General features: G+C 49.3%; 1 long non-coding RNA gene across 1 annotated transcript; it reads left to right on the top strand.

Annotated features, from left to right (window-relative positions):
• The first annotated feature begins 1,043 nt into the window (after nt 1–1,043).
• LOC144586520 (uncharacterized) lies at nt 1,044–3,863 on the top strand. Its single transcript, XR_013541387.1, has 3 exons — nt 1,044–1,858; nt 2,319–2,443; nt 3,604–3,863. It is a non-coding gene; the product is annotated as an uncharacterized LOC144586520 (long non-coding RNA).
• The last annotated feature ends 6,721 nt before the right edge of the window (nt 3,864–10,584 follow it).

The following is a 10,584-nucleotide window of genomic DNA, read 5'->3' as shown; positions in this document are numbered from 1 at the left end:
CTGCTCATAACTCCCCACTGCCTGATGAGCTACCTAAGGCAAACTAAGATAGGGCTAGCCGCGAGGAGAGGCCAGTGGAAAGTGAACTCTGAGGCAAGGAGTTAGAAGCAGGCACAGCTCTACCATTTGGCAGAGGGGGGGCAGCTGCCCCAGGCAGCTAGCTTTTGTATCAAGGAAAGGCAGCCCCTGCTGTTGATTTGCTTTATACAGATGTGACATATACAATCCTTAAATAGAAAAGAATTTTCCGTAAGAATACACATAGAGAAAAGAGAGAGAGAATCCTGCTGTGACAGAAAGTACTGCATTCTCCTGATGGAACTGCAAATTCCACCATTTTTAGTAAGGAGACTTATATGGTGAAACATTATATTGTTGCTATCCCAATATTCTGCTCAAAACTTGGCACTCTAGGTGCCCATCAGTAGTAAAATGCAAATTTAAAAAATGCAAATAAAATATAACATTGACAGCAATTTATACAACTCTCTGGGTATTTGTCAGTACCGTGAAAAATCTCACAAATACACCAAATGAAGATTTCATAGACAACTTCAGTTTAAATACTGGCCTCACAATATATTGGAACATTTGTCACTTTTCCTTTTCAGTTTCTTCTCAAAAAAAATGACTTCACTTTTCACTACTGGAAGCTACTGGAAAGCATCCTGTGTTCATTTGCTGCTAAATACTGGTGTGTGTTTTTTTCCAACTGACTGGAAAATCTCCTTCACTGCCTTGTTAATAGATATAGCTTTACACAAAAGAACTGTTAAGAAGCAAAAAAAAAAAAAAAGTCTCCTCCATTCAAGGCACTATATTTTTCCAGTGATAAGATTCCAAATCACACTTCAAACATAAAACATCCCTCAATGTCTGTGTCATTTAAAATATGAGACACTTCTTCTTTCAACAACACTGGGGTTAGGACTGCTGGACCCTTGTATAGTTCATAATCCATGTGTAACTCTTACACGCCCCGAAAAGAAAGGTTACTTACCTGTAACTATGGTTCTTCAAGTGGTCATTCTGTGAATTCACACAAAGGGTTAATACCAGCGCCAGCGTTGGGCCTCTCGGAACGTTTTCTAGCTGCAAGAGAAAAGTAACAATGTTTAGGACTACCCCTACTGCGCACGCCCAGCCTAACCGTCCCTCAGTTCCATTTGTCCGCCATAGGCCCTCGAGTCATAGAGATGCCAGTGACAGACAGACAGAGGGGAGGCCGGGCGGGATTGTGTGAATTCACAGAATGACCACTTGAAGAACCATAGTTACAGGTAAGTAACCTTTCTTTCTTCATCGTGGTCTTCTGTGAATGCACACAAAGGGTGATTAGCACGCTTACTAACCGGATGGTGGGCTGTCACTGAAGAGCCGATGCTAGCACTGCCCTCCCGAATCTGGTCTCCTCTTTTGCCCTCACGTCCAACCTGTAGTGGGTTATGAAGGTAGAGGCATTGGACCATGTAGCGGACCGGCAGATGTCGGGCAGGTCAACGCCGCGGAGTAAGGCAGTCGACGAGGCTACAGCCCGGGTAGAATGGGCTTTAAGTCCTTGTGGAGGATCTCTGTGGTTGAGCTCGTAGGCGAGGGCGATGGTCGATACGAGCCACCGAGAGAGCGTGGACGGCGAGGCCGGGCAGCCCTTCTTTGGGCCAAAGTAACAGAGAAAGAGTCTGTTGGCCAGGCGAAAGTCTTTGGTCCTGGACACATAGAAGGCTAAGGACCGTCGAACATCAAGCATGTGGAGCATGCGTTCAACGTCAGTAGTCGGAGACGGAAACAAAGTTGGCAGGATAAGCGGTTGATTGACGTGGAAGTCGGAGACCACCTTCGGAAGAAAGGAGACGTCCAGGTAAAGCATAACCTTGTCCTTAAAGAATTGGAGAAAGGGTTGGTCATGACGGAGAGCTGCCAGCTCGCTAGCTCGACGGGCAGAGGTAATAGCTACCAGGAATAGCGTTTTTAAAGAAAGCATCTTGACGTCACAGGTAGCCATGGGTTCAAATGGAGGTCTGGATAGGGCATGCAGAACCAAATGCAGGGACCACTGGGGGAGTGGAGGACGAACGGGAGGTCGGAGGTTAGAGAGACCCTTCAAAAACATCCTGACAGTGGGATGGGAGAAAAAGCGGGAAGAGGGAGAAGCCCTGGGCTGGAAGAAGACAACCGCAGCCAGGTACACCTTGATAGTAGAGATAGACAGGTGGAAATCGAAGAGGTAACGGAGATACTGCAGAAGTGTAGACAGAGACACAGGGGAAGAGGTGAGATCCCTCTGCTGGGTAAATTTCAGAAAGCTTTTCCACTTGTAGGCATACAAGCGAGACGTGGAGGGCTTGATGGCGTTGGTCAAGACCTCCTGAATTTCTGGACGATCCTCCACGCCGTCAGATGGAGCGTGTCGAGGTCGGGGTGAAGGACTTCGCCTGCTTCCTGGGTCAGTAGGTCTGGCCACATCGGAAGGGTTACTGAGTCCACAGCCATGCTGACTAGAGTGGGGAACCACACTTGGCGAGGCCAAAAAGGTGCAATGAAAATGGCCGGAGTCATTGAACGTCGGAGTTTGATCAAGGATCTCTGTATCAACGGGATCGGTGGAAATATGTACAAGAGACCCTGGTTCCATGGAATCATGAATGCGTCGCCGAGCGAGTGGTGACCGAGACCTGCCCGGGACGCATACCGGGAGCATTTTGCGTTGTGAGGGGATGCGAACACGTCCAGCACTGGGGTCCCCCATTGGCGGCAAAGGTCCTGGAAGACCAGAGGGTTCAGCTCCCATTCGTGAGTCTGATAATGAAGCCTGCTCAGAGTGTCCGCAAGTGTGTTGTCCTCCGTGGCTACATGGATGGCCACTGGATAGATATGATGACGGTAACACCATTCCCAAAGGAGGATGGAGAGATACAGGAGTGAATGAGAGCGGGTTCCTCCCTGCTTGTTGACATAATGCATTGTGGTAGTGTTGTCCGTCACCAGCTGAACTCCGCGGCCGTGCAGGAGAGGAAGGAAGGACTTGAAAGCCTTGATAACCGCCAGCAGTTCCAGGTGATTGATGTGGAACATGGCTTCCTGTGGCGTCCAGAGGGAGTGAATGGTGCGACGCCCGCAGTGCGCCCCCCAGCCGGACGGACTGGCGTCCGTTGTAACTTGAACGGTGAGACGGAGTGGACGAAAGGGCCGGCCAACCGTGAGATGGGGTGTGTACATCCACCACTGGAGCTGCCTGGTGAGCTCCGGGGTGACACGAAGTCGTTTCCTTTGACTGTCCATCATGGGGTCGAAAAGGGTGAGAAACCAAGATTGGAGCGACCGGAGTTTGAGGCGAGCGTGCGCGAGCGCTGGCGTCGTAGAAGACATCAGGCCGAGGAGGTGTTGGGCGTGGTGGGCTGTCACCCGAGCACCGGGAAGAAATTTCCTGATGGCTCGTCGAATCTTGTGTATTCTTTCTGGGGGAAGAAAGACTCGACCCTTTACAGCGTCCAAACAGACCCCTATGTATTGAACTGTTTTGGAGGGAATGAGCTGAGACTTCTGTTTGTTGACAGTGAGACCGAGATTGGAGAGAAGATACAGGATGAATTTTGTGTCTTTCAGGGATTGCCTTCGCGAGGTGGAGACTACGAGCCAATCGTCCAGGTAAGGGTAAACGTGAATGCCCCTGAGACGAAGGTAAGCTGCCACCGGAGCCATGACCTTGGTGAAGGTCCGGGGAGCTGTGGACAGACCGAATGGTAGGGCCTGGAATTCGTAGACCGTGTCCTGAAAGATGAACCGAAGGAACTTGCGGTGGTCGGGGTGGATAGTGACGTGAAAGTATGCGTCCTTTAGATCTATAAGGACGAACCAGTTGTTCTTTTTCAGCAAGTGCATGATGGACTCTAAAGTGAGCATCCGAAACCGCCTGGGTCGCAGGTAAGTGTTTAGGAGTCTTAGATCGAGGATGGGCCTTATGCCTCCTCCGCTTTTTGAGACAGCGAAGTAGCAGGAGTAAAACCCGCATTGTATGTCGCGAGGTGGTACTGTAGAGATGGCATCTTTTTCCAAGAGAGACGATATTTCTTCCTCTAGTGAGGAGTCGAAGGGAGAATGAGTTATGAGACCTAGCGGAGGAGATCTTATAAACTCCAGCTGGTAACCGTGCTGAATAATTTGTAGAGCCCAAGTGTCGTTTGTGATGACAGACCAGTTGTGAAGAAACGGTTGAAGACGGGTGGTAGGTGGTGAATGGGTGAAAACGGGGGGCCGAAAGTCAAAGATACTGTTTTTGTTTCCTGCCAGGTGGCTTAAAGGGTTGGCGGCGATGGGGAGGACGAGGGCGGTATCCCTGATAACCCTGGACAGAAGAAGAGGACTGGCCAGAGCGCTGCTGAGGTAGGTGCTTGTAAGGACGGTATTGCTGGGAAGATTGATACTGTCCATAAGATTTACGCCATTGAGGGCGTCGCTGTCTAGATTGAGTCTGAACAGAATAGGACTTAGCAGTTCTCTTAGCCTTGTGAAGGTCTTCCAAATGGGAGTCGGTCTTTTCGTTGAACAGCCCGGTAGCGTCGAAGGCGAGGCTCTCAACCTTTGACTTGACGTCCTCCATTATGTCAGCAGAACGGAGCCAAGCATGGCGCCGGATAGAGATGGCCGACATGAGGACTCTGGCAGAGATTTCTGCTGCATGTCTGATGGAAAGACGTTCATACTTGGATACCGTCTGAGCTTCCTCATAGGAGTTAAGAAAAGCTTGCCGGGTGTCTTCAGGTATCATTTTCAACCCCGGTAACAGCTTGAGCCACAACTGTTTGTGATAAGCTCCCAACACAGTTTGATAATTTATGACTCGAAGTAGCAGGGTGACAAGGGAGTAGATTTTCCTGCCGATGAGTTCCAGCTTTTTACCCTCTTTGTCAACTGGGGTAACATGGGCTTTGGCCGAAGGCCTTGAACAGCTTGTCTCAACGATGAGTGAGTTTGGAATGGGATGCTTGAGCAGAAAATGAGTGTCAGCCCCATGAATCTTGTAGAAGTGCTCTGTGCGACGAGGGACATTAGGTGTAGTCGCAGGCTGAGCCCAGAACTCCTTGATGGCCTCCATAACCACAGGCACAAAGGCTATACTGGGGGGAGCGGTACTGTCCCTCTTGATGTCCCCAAAGAACAAGTCCTCTCCCGGAGGGGAAGGGAGATTCAAGTCCAATTTGAGCGTCTTGGCAAGCCTGGACATCATCTGAGAATAAGAAGAAAAATCCTCAGATGGAGAAGGAGCGTGAGTATCGCCAGTATCGGAAAGCACCAGATCACCAGGAGGTAAATCATGCGGTGGCAAGGGTGGGGGTTGCTCCTGATCGGAGTCGGAAGACCGCTCCGTGGACACCTCATCTGGATCAGAGGAGAAGACATCCCTCTTCTTCTTTGGAGGGGGCTTCTCGATGCCGACCTGCGTTGTCGGGGGTCGAACTGGGACCACGGATGGCGCCGAGGTGGAAGGGGCCGGTTGCGGTGGAGGGGCAACCGGTACCGTAGGAGGGTGGTCTTTGGCTCGAATAGCCCGGCGTCGGCGTCGAGGGCGGGTCGACTCCGAAGAAGAAGACACGTATATGTACCGGATCTTTTTGCGGTACCGGTCTCGGGATGCGGATGTCGACGACGAAGAAGGAGACCGCGAACGGTCGCGCCGACGTCGATGGTGTTTACGACGCTTAGGGCGGTCGGAATCCGCTGAACGGGAAGAAGAGGACCGACGTCGATGCTTGCTACGACGTCGATGAGAACGGTGCTTCTTCTTAGAGCGTTTACGCTTAGAGGATTTCGAGTCCGAGCGATCGCCAGAGTCGGACTGAGTGGAAACTCGATGCCTCTTCTTCGATCGTTTCCGTCGAGGAGACTTCGACCTCGAGCGGCCGGAGGAAGGGGACCGACTCGGGGAGCCATGCTTCTCCGTGCGAGAACGTTTGCCTCGAGGAGATTTCGACCTCGAACGCACAGGTGATCGAGGTATCTTCTCTCGAGGGGATCTCGAGTCCGAGTGTACGGACGAGATCGACACGGGAGGCGACCCCTGGCCCGCAGGAAAAGGGCTATGTGGGGCAGAAGCGAGGCCAGTAGTGACAGCGACTAACTGGCTCGGTGTCGGGGAAGACCTTCCCGAAGGCGGTAACACTTCAGTACGTCGAGCAGGAGGAGGCGCGGGTGCCTCGGACGAGGCCCCGAAGCGCCTCGACAACTCCTCAAGAATCGGCGATGGGATGGAACCCGAGCTCGGAGAAAGTGGAATGGATGTCATCTTAAGCTGGGCGGCCGCCTTAGCTTTGGACGATTTCGACGGCTTAGCTTTCGGAGCCGGAGGCTCGGGGTTCGGAGCAGGAGCGGCCGATTTCGACGACGCGGATTTCTTCGACATTTTGGAAACTTTAGAGACGACTGACTGAACAGGAGCTGCTCGAGAAGTGGAAGCCATTTCCCCCTCCGAGGGCGCCGTGGAAGACAACGTTGACTCCCACAGATGAAGTCTAAGGCGCTGTTGGCGAGCCTTGAGAGCGGCCTTAGTGAAGGCTTTGCAGTGTGGGCAAGCTTTAGGATTGTGCGACTCCCCCAGACAATACAGGCAAGTATCGTGGCCGTCCTGATGGGGAATTTTGCGGTCGCACACCACACACCTGCTGAACGGCCCGGAAGGGGACATAGGGCAGTAAGGAAACCGAAACGACAAGCCAAGGATAAGGCAGAGCAGTCCGAAAACAGTCCGAGTAAAGCCAGAAAAATACACTGGGTCGTCAAGTTGAAGGGAAAAAGCGCTAGGGTAGTCCGTGAGCGAAGCTGAGGTCAAAGCCAAAAATCAGATAGATAGATCGCAATAAACGCAGCTAAGACGAGAGGCTCCAAACCGCTAGGCGGAAAAATGGAACTGAGGGACGGTTAGGCTGGGCGTGCGCAGTAGGGGTAGTCCTAAACATTGTTACTTTTCTCTTGCAGCTAGAAAACGTTCCGAGAGGCCCAACGCTGGCGCTGGTATTAACCCTTTGTGTGCATTCACAGAAGACCACGATGAAGAAACATAACTACAAAACATAAACAGTTGATCAACACACACACACACACACATACCCCAGTTCTCTCTGTTGGGGTCCTCTTCCACAGTGTTGTCAATTCTTTTATACAATACTGTGTGTAATGAGCCTTCAAGGTCCTTGTGACCCCCCTGAGCTAGAGGCTGGATTAGAGAAGTAGTGTTTGGGGGCAAGGAGACCTCTTTGACTCCTTCAGTGTTGAACTCATGGGGTTCTGGGTGGCCAGGGGCACAGTATTTATTGAATAGTTATGCTTTTAAAAAAATCTGTGTATAATCCAAACAGTGCTGCTCAAACCCATGCAATTCAAGGGAGAGGTATGTTTTAAATGTATTTTTGCAGTCCGAGGAAACGATTCCACCAGGCACTGAATTCTGTGTATGACCAAACTCCTGAGGTATGGGGGTGGGGAGACATTACCACTTCTGATAGGGGGAAGGTTCCAGTTCTGCTCATAGTACAGTTCAAGTCTGCAGGGCCTCTTGTGAGCCAGTTCCAGAAGACCTAGTCAGCAGCTTTTCAAACGCTATATTTCTTTGTCTGATAGCTGAGGCATAATCACCATTGTTACATGCATAATATTTGCCATGTCAGTTTACCAAGCAGCCGCCACTTTTGAAAAATCTCTACAGCAGAATATGTAAATAAGCTGCAGCCAAGGGGAGAGGTGTTAACCATCCTTGAAGCCAGTTTTTTAATTGGGATCTCCTGTGACTAACTGCTAATATCTACCACTTCGTTATGGTTTATGAGAAGCCTCAGGTACTACAGCAAACTGAGCTTCAACTCAGACCTGTAATTTTATACTAGATTATCACTGCACAATAATTCACCTAGGTTATTGTGCAGCAGAAGGAAACAACATCTTACAAGGCAATTCTAAAAATGGGGGGCAGTCCGGAGAAACCTTTGTAACTATGAATCTAGAGTTCAAGTCGTGACCCCATTTAGCATATATGTAGCAGATAGTCTGCTCATGCTCTGTGTCACATTTGGGAAAGTTTGGGGGAAATGGTTTGCAAGTTCTGATTTTTAAAAAGTAACTATAATTTAATGCCCCCCACACAGAAAGACCTTAAATATCCTCAGATTTAAAACCGATCAAATAAACTGAAAAGGCCAGTTTGCTTATTTTGAAAGAAAATGGTTGGCCCAACCTGCTTTGTTTTAAATTTGGAAAGAATCCAGGCTTCAGGAACTGAAATATTGAAAAAAAAGTCTTTCAGAAGGGTAGAACAGTGACTTTAAACTGAGTATGCATAGAACAGGTTTACCAGCAAGAATGTTCCAAAGTAGATATATTGTTGCAGCATCCTGGGCTATACCAAAGATGTTTGGAGGGTAATGAAAGGTCAGAGAAACAGTCAAAAGACAGTGCTTTTTTTAAGAACAAAAAAAAAAAAAAAGCAGGGTTGCTTTAAAAAGAGTAATGGAATGATAGTCCTCCAGAAACTAGGATTTTGCCATGTATCTCCAGGGAATTGCCATATAATTTCATGAGACATATTCAAAGTATTTACATATTACAAAAGCACAGAGCAGCTGTGTTTGTCCCAGCCCTGAGCACTCAGAATTTCTAAAACTAGGCTCCTGACACAAGTCTACAAAAGGAAATCAGCTCCAGGTCCTGGGCAATTTGGACTTTTGACCCTGTCAATGAGGACTCAGCTGACTCTCAGGAGAACTTTTTAACTCCTTCCTGGCCAAAAAGGTGTTGGTGCTGGCAAAGGGAGTGTTTTCCTTTGAAAAGGTAATCTCAAAATAATCTTAGAACCATTTTCTTGGTGGTGTTGTGTTTGGCTCCAACCTCTCAACATCTATAATGATCTCCCAGCTATGAATATATTTTATTTTAAAGCTGTAGGGCTATCAAAAAATGCCAGGTTGTTCTCAGGCTTGTGAACGGTCTCTTCTTATCCAAGTGCCTAATGACCAGGATCCTAGCATTATGTGTGTGTGTGTGGGGGGGAGGGGAACGGTGAGCCAACCATTCATACTTGCAAATTATTTCCCTAAACACCTGTATTATAAAAAGTGATATTCTGCAAACTGGAATATGGACATATTTTGGAGCTATCTACTTGCCAAAGAGACCAATTTGAAATATGGTATTGGAGGGGAGTTGCAGAAGTATAGACAGAAAGACACTTTCTTGAGTAAAGTGGTTGAGAGGGTGGTGACCAATTAGCTCCAGGCCCTCCTGGAGGAAACTGATGCCCTTGATCCATTCCAGTCGGGCTTCAGGCCATGCCATGGTACGGAAACAGCATTGGTTGCCCTGCAGGATTACCTCATGAGGGAGGCCAACAGGGGCAATATGTCCGTGTAGGTCCCCCTCAGTATCTCAGTAGCCTTTGATACCATTGACCACAGTATCCTCATGAGCCGGCTCTCCAAGTTGGGGAATTGGTGGCCTTGCTTTGGCATGGCTCCATTCCTTGTTGGAGGACCATACCCAGAGAGTGTAGCTTGGCAAGATGACTTCCACCCCGTGGATCCTCAATTGTGGGGTTCCACAGGGGTTGATCATCTCACCAATGCTATTTAATATCTATATGAGGCCGCTGGGTGAGGTCATCCGAAGTTGTGGGGCCCGGTGCTATCAGTATGCTGATGACACCCAGCTCCATCTCTCCTTTTCTCCTACTGCAGTGGATGCTGTTCTGATCCTTGAATGCTGCTTGGGGACTGTTCTAGAGTGGATGAGGGCAAATGGACTGAGGTTGAATCCGGACAAGATGGAAATCTTGTGCATGGGCGGCCCTGGAGTCAGTGGATTGGGAAACTCCCTCTCCTTTGGCTGAGTGACTCTTCCCACGAAGAGTGAGGTTCACAGCTTGGGCATCTGCCTGGACCCAGATCTCACCATGGAAACTCAGGTGGCATCTGTGATCTAGGCAGAGCCCATTACCATCTTCATAAGATTGCCCATCTGTGTCCCTATCTAGGTGTGGGAGAACTCACGACGCTGATTCATGCCCTCGTAATCTCAAGAATAGACTACTGCAGTGCTCTCTACGTAGAGCTACCCTTGATGCTGATGCAGAGACTTCAACTCCACCAAACTTTGGCGGCCAGATTAATACCTGGGGTGAAGAAATTCCAGCACATCTCCCCTATTGTGGCCACCCTTCATTGGCTATTGGTTTGTTTCCGCATCAACTCCAAGGTTATGATGATAACGTTCAAAGCCCTAAACAGTTTAGGACCTCGGTACCTATCAGAACGCCTACTCCCAGCAAGATCTGTCCGTAATACCTGTTCCTCACAGGCAGGGCAGTTGAGGATCTTGACTTCAAAGGAGGCCCGGAGGGAAAGAACAAGAAACCAGGCCTTCTCAGTGGTCAGCCCCCCCTCCCAACCTATGGAACAAGCTGCTCATTGAGATCCATCTGGCACGCTCACTGGATGGGGTTAAATGAGCATTGAAGACTTGGCTCTTTCGTCAGGCTTTCCCGGAGCATTAAGATCTCGGCGTCCTTTTTATCATGCTTTTTGTCATCTTTTATTTTTATTTATT

Source organism: Pogona vitticeps, chromosome 2 (genome assembly GCF_051106095.1).
Source record: "Pogona vitticeps strain Pit_001003342236 chromosome 2, PviZW2.1, whole genome shotgun sequence".
Classification (NCBI taxonomy): domain Eukaryota; kingdom Metazoa; phylum Chordata; class Lepidosauria; order Squamata; family Agamidae; genus Pogona; species Pogona vitticeps.
This window is presented reverse-complemented; position numbering and strand designations above follow the sequence as displayed.